Source organism: Onychostruthus taczanowskii, unplaced genomic scaffold (genome assembly GCF_017590055.1).
Source record: "Onychostruthus taczanowskii isolate IOZ18803 unplaced genomic scaffold, ASM1759005v1 scaffold22, whole genome shotgun sequence".
In the NCBI taxonomy this organism is placed as follows: Eukaryota; Metazoa; Chordata; class Aves; order Passeriformes; family Passeridae; genus Onychostruthus; species Onychostruthus taczanowskii.
The window spans coordinates 11,378,631-11,391,972 of NW_024499462.1; positions in this window are offsets into that span (position 1 = coordinate 11,378,631).

Here is a 13,342-nt window from a genome sequence, read left to right on the forward strand (position 1 = left end):
TCAAATGACCTCATGCCACAGCCATTTCTTTTGCAAAAAAGGCCTCCACAAAGTAAAATCCTTGCACCTTTTTCCCCTTTCATGGCAGCCTCCTATCATAAGGAAAGATCAAGCTGAGGGCAGATGTGGGGAAAAGTCATTTACTATGCTGGTAAATGGTAGAGGGAAATGCTGCACTGTCAGTTGCAATTTAATCTTACAAACTGTTTCATTGGAAGTTTTATGTAGAGCAATAAGATTTCCCTGCTGCACCAAAAATAAATCTGTCCATCCAATTACCAGCAAATTATCAACTGTTAACTTCATTAGTGAACAGTAATTTTTTTCCTATCCCACAGGGGGAAAGGAAGACAGAAAAGACCTACCTCTGCCTGATTTGAGTGCAGTTACATCAAAACTGTTTTCAATTCACGACTCTTCATGTGCCCAGAGTGAGTTCCCAGGTCAATATAAGTGGACTTTGAAAGTAACACAAAATTATGGAAACCTGTGATGGCAAAATGAGCTCTGAAAGGAGTGGCACTGTTGAATCACACCTACACACAGCTTCTCTTTTGCCTGAACTGATACAAGTTCCGTATGTCACCCTGCAGAGACATCTGTTCTACATCAGACATAGCTGGCCTGAGGACACAGCCCCCTGCAATGCAAGGACATACTCCAACTCCCAATATACACTTGGGCTGCTCTCAACAGCACAAAAGGTGAAAGTTTAGCTGGAGCAAGCTGGAAGGTAAAGCATTTTGGATCACAGCTACAAGTTCTTAAAGAACATCTAACCCCTATCTGTTCCTTGGGGAAAACAGATATGGTTAACTACAGACTAAGAGACCAAAGCCATTCTTGCACAAGTTTCCACTCATTCCAGGCACTCCAGTTTTGAATGCTTGTTAAAAGCTGATATTTTGTCATACACAAGAAGCTTTTTGGTCCTACAAAACACAGAGGCATCAGCCTGTATATTCTTGATTGCCACCTACTGGCATTTTACATATTAGAGTAAGGTTTACAAATATGCACAAAATAGAAATTAGGCAGCTTCAGGTAATCTTTGCTGAAGCACACATGGTAAATAGTTTTCTAAATCCTAGCTTTTCTCAAGTACTGTGAACAACAAAGAAAGGAATGAAGCTTCACAAAGCCACTACTTCATGACTAATTTAAAACATTACTAACTCAGAACCCGATTCTAGAAAAAAATATAAAGATGCCCTAATAAGGATTTTCTTCCCACCAATTTTTATCTCATTGACAGAAAAGTCCTTCTTCCTGCTTCATTGTATTAGAAATTTGAAACTAAATCTTTAATCTGAGTTGAAGTTTACTTAAAAGGTCTCAACACAATGAGATAGAATAAACAGCACCTACGACTTCCAGTAGCACTTTTCACCAGAAGATCAAGAGTACCAAGACAAGTCTTCTCCTGCACCAGCAATGCTCCCTGAGAAAAATTTGTATATTTCACTTTGCATCTTAAAGGAAACCAGAATCCTCAACCCTGCTCACCAGTTACTGAATCAGCCACAAGAAATGGGAATGGTTTACCTGAGGCTACCCAGCAAACCAGAGACATGGCCAGGACAGAATACAGGTCATCTCTAATCATTCAACCACAAGATATGTTCCCAACCAGAACCTTCCCAGCAGAAGGATTTCACCAGTGATGGAGCCAGCCTTGTAGAACTTCTGAAAGTAATCATCCTCTGCTAGGACACAACTTTGCACAACTGCCTCTACAGTCAGCTTTAAGAAGTCAGTACCAGCATTTTGGAGTTCCAACCTGACCTGTCCTGTGCATTAAATTTATTCAGACAGTTGGTCCCTCCTTTCATTCCACTGCTGCAGTGCTGAATTTCAACATGGCAATAATTAGGCTACTAAAAACATAAGGAATAAAATAAAATTATCCATGTTTCACAGGTTTTCCAGTAAAACCATGCTTTCTGAACAGGTCTTTTAGGCAATGCTGGAGAGACAAAGTAAGAGTGTATTAAGACTATAGCAGGTTCATAATTATGCTATGGCACCAACTAGGAAATAAATTCACAAGTTACAGAAAACAAAAGTCAAAGTCAAGAGAGTGCAGGGGAAAAAAAATAAGTTTTCATCTTGTGTATTTTCCTTCTTTTAATGAATCAAGACAGTCAGAGTTTTACAAAGTAAGAAGAAAAGGAAATCAGTCTCTATATTAAGCCATTCATCAAACTCACTCCAACATAGCCTACAAACTTAAGTCCAAAATTAGTAGATTCCTTCTCATATTAATGTTCAGCCTTTGCACGTAATTTCAGGTACTTATGCACCTTAGTACAAAGTAAAGACTTAAATAGCAACCTATGATACTAATAGCTTGACACCTTCCCAGAAATCACAAAGATTTACAAGTTTGAAACCTAGATCAAACATTAATTAATTTCAAAATAAAGCATGGTCTTTCGTGGAAGAGAACAACATACTCTGAGATTTGTGCAACTGTAAATGGTCAGTTCTCCTAGTAGCATTTTGAACTGATATCAGCTTTAGTGTAAATGCCAGGGGTTTTTTATGTCTAATGCCTAAGTGTTTCTTTGCCTGTTTATTTTAATCAACTATTTGCTGGTAACCAGCAATGCTTGACAGAATTTCTAGGAAGAACAAATTTTATTAATTTCCTTATTTTTAAGTGAGTTAAGTAAATGAAGAATCAATACTCCAAAAACATTTTTCACTTGCAATCTAAGAATTCTTCTCAGCAGAAGCCCAGACCTGAGGCAAGAGTTTCCTAACACTGCAAAGATCAAATCCAGAAATACTACACCATTACACAAAACCACCCTTACAAGTTACCTCAATCAAACTCAAAATAAGCATTTCGTTCTGCCAGAGTAAGAAACTGAAAATTTTCTCTGTATTTTTCTCCAAATCTCTGCTTTCTACCCAAAAGGTTAATTTTTTGAAGAGTAACAAGAACAAACAACAGTTCCATGCCAGCACAGTATTCTTCTTCTTTAACTGGTGATCAGACTGTACTCCAAACAGCCTCCAACAGAAAAACGCTTAAAAGAAATAAGCCACACTACAAAATTCAGACTGCAACCCAGGCTATCTGCTGTTTAATGATAATATTCACATTTCCTGCCAGACAGAACACAGATCAGGACCTTTGTCAAGTCACTGGCCTGAAAACAAGCTTATCATAGATAGGATTAAGACATAAGCATTACATTCAGAACCAGACTTTGTTAAGTTGAGAACAATTTCACCCAGGCTTTGTAATCAGTTCACTTCTACTTCAGAAGAAAGAAAATAAATCATTTCTTATTTGTTCCACTTCTATTATTTTCCTGCCAACTTCTCTGCAATCTCATATGGCTCCCTGCTTTATGTAACTATCCAAACCATTCTTCCTTGTCTCTCTTTTCTCAGCAAATCAGATAGAAACTGATGGATCAAACTTCCAAGGGCAAGTTTACCTTTGGTATTCAATAATAGACAACTTTTTTTCAAAGACTAAAGGTTGGAGCATATGCTTATACATATTCTACCTCAAAAAATTAATGACAGTTGATGTTGTGAGGATAGTTTTCATTAATTGCCCTCCTAGCAGGAGGAACAGGCTTCAATATTACAATCACACCAAACTCTTTGAATAAAAATACAGGGAGGTTATATTATACAGGCCTCTCTATTGAACCATACACATTCAAGCTAAAATCAGGAGTTAGTCAAGTTGCATGACTACTGTGGAGAGAGAAGTCTGGAAGCCTATGTGAACCACAGAAGACAGTACTGACACTGTTGTAACTGCATTGAAGATCTACTAACAGAGGAAACCATGAAGCCAGACAGTCTCCAATAAAGAGTCTGAGAGAACAGAATATAACCACTTTAATTAAATATTATGCAAGTAGCTGAATGACACTGTAGTGCACAATTAACTGTAGATTCTCACCTACCTCTTTATTTCATGTTCTGGCAGGGGGCCCTCACTTTGCAGAGACAGTCTTGATAATGGCAAAAGACAAAACCAGAGAGCATAAGGAATGTGCTCCCAGATGACAGTGGGGAAACCAACAGGAAAAAAAAAATTAAAGGCCTCAATTTTTTTGCAGCTGCTAAGAGATACATGGCACTCCAGACTGGATATCGGCTTTACAACTTTTCTCTTGTAAAAATTAAGTTAATTCTCTAAGTTAAAAATTGAAGGTGATAGAATCAGATAATCTCAAGACCACACTGACTTTAGTGAGGTAGGTATGGCTCATGTTAGCTCCTGGCTGTGTCAGATAAGGCTTCATGAAAACCAGTAGAGATACAGCTCCACTTGCACAAGCCCCAGTTGGATTCTGTCAATGCTACTCAACTACTCTGTGACTACTCTTAGGAGTCTCCTCCCCTACAAATACTTTCCTTTGACTAGGTTACCATTCAATTATTCTAGAAACACAGATCCTACCCAGCTTCTGATCAAAACATCACAGGGAAGATGCAGGCAGCTAGACAGGTATTGTACTCAACTGCTAACACCAGCCATCCTGTTATCTGGCCACAGCACAGGCAAAGTCAAACCTGTGCTGCTACAGGGGCAAGGGATTTCACAAGGGCCCAGGCTCCAGAGAGCTCTTCTGAGGTACCCATATGTGGTACATATGTTAAACACTCCCTCCAGCCTGGCCTCCAGCCAGCTCTCAAAGTACCCACACCCTCAATGTGTTCATTAACCAGTTATAGGATTTTCTGTAAGCTGGGAAGCAGAGCACAAGCTTAAGTCCTTCTGCCTATGCTATTATAGAGACCCTCAAGAAAAGCCAGGAAAACCTCTCCTGACATGAAGTCCTTAAATATATCAAGTTAAGACATATAAAAGTCACTATTCATAATCCTATTAACAGAAAGCAGGAACAAAACAAAGTTTTGGTCACACCAGAGTCCTTTGGCAGGCTCAGTGGATGATGTCAGCTCTCCCAAGTCGTAGAACAGTGCTTCTCTTCCAAGAAAGGAGGTCAGACAATCACCTAAAGCCTTTTAAGCTCCAAAGGCTTAAAAGGCTTTAGGTGATTTTGCTCTGATTATGATATTGGCTATTAGACAGCCAATATCATAATCAGAGCAAAATCAAATCTAAACTCTGAAACAAGCAGTTTCCTCCCTCTGCATTACTACTAAACAAAGCAGGAAGGACTTTTATGCACACATGTATCTGTAGGTGTTGCACACAAGTGGAATGTGGTGGATTCCTTTCTAGTGATTACTTGTAGGGGTTTTTTTTGCCGGGGGAATATTTAAAAAAGTCTAAATTCCAAAAGACGACACTCATGCTGTTGGATGCTAGTCTGTAAAACCAGAGGAGAATCTGACAGGCTGGGTTCTTAGTCTAAATGATCCACATTGACAACTGACAGTCCTTTCAATGAAGAAGCACCTGAGTACTTAATAACAGAGAATTAACAATCTGACAATGGGTAAGGTACTTGCTCAGGCATTAGTAAGGAAACAGAGTGACACCTTACATGAAAAGCTACCTGAATGCCATTTAAACTTGTCAAATTGCAGAAAAATAGAACTTCAAAGTGATAAAATCAAGGTTATTCATTATGTGAACTAATGTCTAATTTTCTTAAATTGCATCCATTTCACACAAGTAAAAACAAGAGAGCTCTTCTTTCTTCTGTTTGCTGGAGCAAACTACCCAGCACAACCAAGAACTACTATAATGGATTCTCAGATCCTGCAGCTAGAAGACACCAAACCAATCACCCTTTCTGACCTCCTGTGAAACACAGATCATACCAGTCCCTAAATGAAGTCCCTGGTTTGACTAGAGCATGCTGTCAAGAAAGACTCAAATTGCCAACAAAGAAAAATCCATGACAACCCTTAGTACAACACTCCAGTGGTTAATTAGCCCCATTCTTTTCAAACACAGCTCTTTCTTCTCGTCTGAACTTGTCCAGCTGCAACCTCCAGCCAGCAGCAATCACAGCACACTTGTCACCTAGATAGAACATTTCTGGTCCTTATATAGGTACTTATAGACTGGTCAAGACACCTTTAAACTTCTGTGAAATAAGCTAAAGTAGATTGTACTCTCAGAGCATGTCACTAAAGGACATTTTTTCAGACCTTTTAATCATTCTGACATTGCCTCTGATCCTCCTCCAATTTATCAGCATCCTTCTAGCACTGTTGAAATGAGAGCCAGGCACACTATTACAAAAGCAATTGCACCAGTGACAAAGGAATTACCTCTAGCCTCTCATTTAAAAATCCCTCGTTTTCACACCCAAAGACCTCATTAATCTTGGTGGTAACTTAGGAACTGGTTATTCAGCAGATGCCTCAAGTCCCTCTCAGAGTCTACCCCTCCCCAGTAGGTTCTCCTACTATAGAACCACTACCTCTTTAGTTCCCAGATGCCAAACTTAACTTTTAGCCCTACTAGGAAGCTCCACATTTGCTTACTTACATTTTCCTATATAGTACTACTGGCTTGTAAACATGGTATTACAGAATAGCATCTTCCTTGTTGGCAGAAGACTTGGGGGAGCATAACTGCAGACTTTAACCACTAATGATCTTGGGGGTTATTCCACATTCATGTAATTAAAAAGCATTAAACAGATCTGGGAACCAAATGCTGCAGAACCTTACAAGAAACACATGTTCAGCAATAATTCCTTGTTAACCATCATGTTTAGAGACCTGTCACAGCTGGCCAGTTGGTAATATCATTAGTGTGTGCCATGCTAGTTCTCTATCACTTTTTTCCAAAATGTCCTGTGGTAGCAAGTCAACTGCTTTAGAGATGTCTAGAGAATTTCCTTTAATCAACTAAATTTATCAAAAGAGATATCAAGTTAGTTTGACAGGATCGCTTTTCCATAAACCCAACTTGACTGACATTAATTATATTACTCTTTTTAACTCTTTGCTACTCAAATCCTTTAATCAGCCATTTCATTATTGTGCCCAGGATAAACATCAAGTTGACAGGGCTATAATTACCAGATTTGTCTTGTTTTCCCTTTTCATGCAGTGGCACAACATGAAGTTTCTTCCAGGCTTCTGGAATCTCACCACAAATCCAAGAACAAACATCATTATCAGTATCACAGAGAGACAGATATGCCATCATTTTCAAAACTGCTTATGGTTACACAGGGTAAATCAGCTCCAGAACCTACATTCCTGTCACAGGATGTGCATCATGTATCTCACTGAAGTACAACTAAGCTATGAGCAAACACCAAGAAAGGACAAGCTAAAATGCTAGATGGCAGATGCCTCAATCTAGCACACTTTGAAGGCCTCAAATTACCACAATAGCATTTCAAGATTCCTTTGAGAAGAAAGCCCTCCACAGCTGCCTCCTGAACTGTCCATGCAATAGAAGCAGGGAGAGGACCCCTGAAATGCTGCCCTGATTTGCATGGTTTGATCAGAGACCATCATCAGAGCAAGTGTTGAACTGTGCACAAGTGAGCACATTTGGGAGACTGGTAACAACAACTCATCACCATGAGAGAAGATGCTGTTTGCTGAAGCCTTCTAGGCAAGAGCTCTAATTGAAATCAATGCTAAACTCTCAAAGTCAGGAGACACAGAAGCTTAAAGATGTCAGCAAAATCTAACTCTTAATGAAAAAAAGATTAGACAAGTGGAAACCAGGCTAAGAAGGGGCTTGAGGGCCTAGATGGAAGTGATAGTTGATGTAAGAGATGGGGACATGTCAAAGTAAGAAACATTGCAGAAGGGCAATAAGGCAGCAGAGGAGAAAGAAGCAGTTAACATGGAAAGGATGGTGGAGGAGAAAGATATTAAATCAATGGTACCACTGCAAAACCAAATGTAATTGTTTGAAAGCACGTTTCAACAGTCCCCTCTCAGCCTGCTTCAGTCAGCTTTCACAGCCTTTGCTCAGTGCTGTCAAGTGCCATCCCACTGCACAGAGGGGAACAAATATTACAGGCAGCAAGAAAATAAAACAGCTCTCAGGATGGAAACCTGGATCTCCTTACCAGTCACTGCAGTCATGTGACTGTAGCTGCTCTGCTCTCCAGGGCTCTAACACAACCTGTGTTAACACTGGGCAGAGCCAGAACATTTGTCTCTATCAGAAACAGTAGACAAAAGTCTTCTCGGTGAATGTGCTATAGGTCAAGCTTCTTATTTGCCTCCTGACACAAGCAGCATGATGTTGCATTGTTCTGAAGAGAAATCACCAACCCAAGAAACTTCATAATTTCAAAGAACCACTCTCACCCTTAAAAGCAACCTTGGGCTTTTAAGATGGATTGAAGATGGGGGCTGTGCTTTCATGGCAACAGACACAAGTAAAAAAAAAAAAGAAAAGTATCATCAATTTGCTAGGTCTAGTAAAATTTTATTATGCTATGTCCAAAGCATCTTTGCCTCTATGTAAAACAGTATCAAACCCATTGCAGACCTGGCCAAATTGGCTGGCAACTCAGAAGAGATGGCACAGCTAACAGCAACCAAGCTAAAATGTTGGGACTAAATCAAACTGACAATGTCCCTTTAAGGGAACAAGCATACTCAAATAGGTCTATTTTTAAACCACTTTTGCAGTAGGCTGCCATTTCTGACACTGTTACCAGCAGCCAAGACAGCATCTGCGGCAGCAATTTAATAGAGACAGTATAGTGGCAGGATGTTTCTCTACCTCCCTCCCCAGCCTTGTCTCAGGAAAAGTGCAGTGAAGAGATTTCAATGAATTTTTTTCCCCAAAAAACTCAAAGCAAAGCAACCAGCATACAGTGCATTCATCAAATGGAACAACAACAGCCATGGCTGTACACAGTCTGTGCTCTGATCTTTCAGGCACTGGTGTTATTGCTAGTCAGACCACTTATGGCTCTAGAATATCAAAGAGGGAGAGATACAACAATTCATCAGTATCTGTAAGAAATGGGTGAGATTTATTCCACAGCCAGAACCACAAGGCAGCAGATTTCAACTCCTACTAAAGATTGGTCTCTAGAGGGCCTTTCCTCCTCTCCTCCACCCAAACAAAATTCACTCATTTTCAGAAAATCTGTTAGGCATTAGGGGGGAAAAAAAAAAAAACAACTTTTTATTGTCTTGTGAAGAAACAACACTATTCCTTGTAGAGTAACTTAAAAGACATCACAATTTTTATATGTTCTTAAACCATTTTTGTTTATGACTTCTCTGGTCATTCCTATACAATATTTGGAAACAAGTCTGAAGAGGAGATGTAGTACACCTAGGCAAAGAACCCCTTTTAAAATACTTAAGACCATATTAGGCTTGGAGGAAAAAAGCCTATAAAATCCTATAGTATTAAGTATTTTTCATCTCCCACTAAAGCAACACCAGTGAAGAGTCAATTGTTCTAGCTGATTCATTCAGATGTAAAATACAAGAGATGCTCCATCCATCAAGAAGGCTGTAGTTTTAGATTAGTAAACTCATCTGACATAGCTCTTAAAACTTGCTCGTTTGCCGCCTATATTCTCACAAAACAGGCAAACAGATGCTAATTAACAGCAGTGCTTCTGAGAGCTGAGAAGTTACACCCAATATTGTCAACATTTTAGGTTTCTACACTAGGGAATACAGCATTAACTTGGGTCAAGCCATCTCTGCAATTCTTCACATTTCCTTCACATTGTGGAACACAATTTAATAGAGGCACAACCTCCCCAACACTTTCCCTTTGCCCATTAACAAACTTCTAACATCCCTGTGGCACCCTCAGCAAGTGCTTATGCAGCAAAGAACTAGCAGAGAGACATTTAAACTCTTTCAGCTGTCTGTCATACAGTTTTAACCATGTGATCAGCAAACACTACAGACCACAGCAACCCACAAGCTGTAACTTCATTATCTACTGCAAAACTGGACAGCTACACAGATTGCAACAGTGTAGCACAGAGTTCATAAAACATCCTCTTCTAACCTTAAAAAGCATAATTTCCAGAGTAGAAAGTGCTCCCTTATTCATTAACATCAAAATGTCACTAATAGTGTCACTAGGCATCAGGCAGCATCCTTTTGAGAATCTGGCACATTTTTCACTCCCAGCTTTCAGATGAGTACAGCATTCAGCTGAATAGCTTTTTCAACAAATGACATGTCACAGCCTTGACACAAAAATACTTGCACCTTGTCAATCATTCACTCACCATCAAGTTCAAATGCTCATCTTCACAGAGATGAATTTGATCTGCACTGCAGTTAATGTTAAATATGGACTCACAGAGAAGACGAGCGCAAATAAAAGTACAAAGTAATTGTGGCAAATCAGAGAAAATACCATGTCATTTGTACATGAAATAGGCTACTAGGAACTTCTGTAGCATGTAGACATTCGGGCATATGGAACAACAATAGTCGAGTGTCAGATGACAAGGATGGAAATGTAAGCTGATATGGATGGCCTCCAATTTTAAACTGCTGACCTAGAAGTCCCAGCCCAAAGGTTAGCTACTGTTTTATCCATCAAGGTTGTTATACTGCAACCATCACTATAATATAACACAGCCAGTCAGGTACTTTATTGCCAGAGAGAAATCCATGTGTCATTTCCAACACCCCAGTTATTTTTTTGATAGATGTGTAAAACAAAGCACTGTTGTGCACAGCGAGTTGCCCGTACTAGCCAAGGCATCATTCACCACACGACTCAAGCCAATTCAGTCTGAACTAAAAAAATGGCAAAAATTAAACATAGCCACTTCAGAATTATTCAGGAAAAATAATAGTGATTATTAACTTTTGTATATAATCTCTCTGGGTCTGTATCACAAAAATAATTAAAACATCTTAAAAATGCTAGTGAGGAAAGAGCAGAAACCACCCAAAGACCTAGCCTGGCATTTCAAAAAGGTGCAAAAAATTAATTCAAAGGAGCTGGTTCCTTAATACTTGCAGGTCACTTCAGAAATAACAATCTAAGATGCCTGAAATGACAAGGTTGTCACCACTGAATCCAGATGCTAGTGGAATTGATAGTAATGCAAGACACAAGCTAGAGAAAAGGTCTTAGTATTACACTCTCCCTGCTTTTCAGAGTAATCTTAGACTTGTCTTGGCCTCATTCTCCCCACCTCCTGCAGTGGACTTTACACTGAATTCTATAGTATTTCACAACTGCATTTTTAATGGAGAACTACATTCAATAGAGAAGGCCATTTTCTAGCATAGCACCACTTTGACCTGATATTTTTAGTCAGCCTGTTCCCAGAGTTTTCCCAGTACTCCCAAATCACCCACACTTTAAACATCTGTAAATGCTATCTCCAATGGAGATCCTTTTGGGCCACCTCACATAGCTAGGACACAACTGAGCTTTTAATCAAGGTTTGTCTCACTCTAGAGTTAAGGATCAGGATATATTGTTCCTCTCATTTAACATTCTGTTTATTTCCTTTTTATCTTGATACCAAACACCTTAAAAATAACAGATTAAACAAACAGGTCAGTCATCATACATCATATCTAAGCAACAGTTCTAAGGTTATTGATTCTTATAGATTTTAATATCCCATTGAACAACCCAATGTGATTAACTCAATTTTATTCAATGCCACTCATTCATTACTTTGAGCTCTTAACTTCCACATGGTAGACCAGCTGGATTTCTGTCTCCTCAGTTTTCTTTTCATCCCTGTGTCACAGATCAGGTTACTCTATACAGTATTTGCAGTCAAAAACCTCAGGGAATCAATTCAAGGGCAGCAAGCATCAGTAAAGCAGTCACTCCATTAAAGAAGGCTTCAAAGAGTCACTCTTTGAATGAAGGTGCTGCTGTTTGGGCATTCCCAAGACCCTAAGCAACGGACAACTGGCAGGATGGATAGCCAGGACACACTGGGATACTGTCTCCATGTTCAGTGACAGCAGACAAAAATCACAAAAGCATCAAGGTTGGAAAAGACCTTCAAGATCAAGTCCAACCTTTGACCAAACATCACCATGCCAACTAAACCATAGCATTAAGCGTCACATCCAGTCATTTACTGAACACTTCCAGGGATGATGACTCAACCATGACCCTGGGAAGTAAATTCCAGTGCTTAGCTACCCTTTCAGTGAAAAAAATTATTCCTGGTATCCAAACAGATCCTCCTGAGGCACAGCTTGAGGCTATGTCCTCATAACCGGTCAATGGCTGCCTGGGAGAAGAGGCCAGCGCCATCTTGCTGCAGCCAACTTTCAGGTAGTTGTAGAGAGTGATAGAATCACCACTGAGCGTTCTCCAGATTAAATAACCCTATCTCCCTCAGCCCCTCTCCTCATATAACTTATTCCCTAGACTCTTAGACCAGCCTGCTCTTGTACCTCTCTTGGCATTTTGATTCTTTTTCAAGCTACTCTGGGAAGGCTGGAAGCACTACACATCCTCTTTTCACAGTGACCTCTATGCAAAGAGCTTCTTCCTGCTTCACTGTGCCAGTGCAACAAAACCATATTTCCCATTCTATGCCCTTTCATCTAAGGAGGGCTCTCGGATGAGAACACTGGCATGACAGAGAGAAGGAACATAATAGCAAGTACTGGAGCTCTTAAAGCAATGTATTTTTCTCCTGGTTCTAAATAATTTTATTGTATCTCACATTTTCATCACATTATCTCAAATGGCAGGAACTGCCCCACCACTTGCTTTCATAGCATTGCCATTACTGGAAAGAAGCATTTTTTAATGGTGCCAGGGCTATTGCTCCAACAGGAAAAAAAAGGGATTGTGGTAGGGTGCCCATTTACCCACTGCTACCTCATTTCATCAGCCATTTATCAACACATTCTTCATTTGGAGAAATAAAATCAATGGTAAGTGGAGCTCTTTCAGTGCATTTAACTTCCCTGGCATGATACAGGTGGTAACACAGCTGAGATCAAACACTTTCATCTCTCCTCCAGAGCCAGCTTGGCTGCAGACTAGCTGCTTCTCAATTAGAGACTGCAATATTTCTGGCAAGGATTATGTGTGCTTTCTACAGCTCAGATTTGCCTCACTGTGAGGTTTTTTTGTTTAAAGAACAATCACTTTCTTACTAGACCATTCACCTTTTACCCAAGGTCTGTAAAAAATAAAAAGGCCTGGCTCAAGTTATGTATGTGACATAAATCTGTGGAAAACTTTAGGCAGACATGAAGACAGATTTTAGAACACTGATTCTGTGTTACAGAAGTTAGTTTATAAATCCTGTCACACACTGCAATAAGCATTTCTCTGTTGGTTTCCTGAAAGAGAAGGGTTATAACTGCATTTTGAACAAAGACCAAAGAAGATTCAGAAGATCGCCTGGTCTGTTGCTAAGTCACTTCTGTATCCTGGACATCTTTACTCCACATTAGGAGGACAATAGGTCCCTGA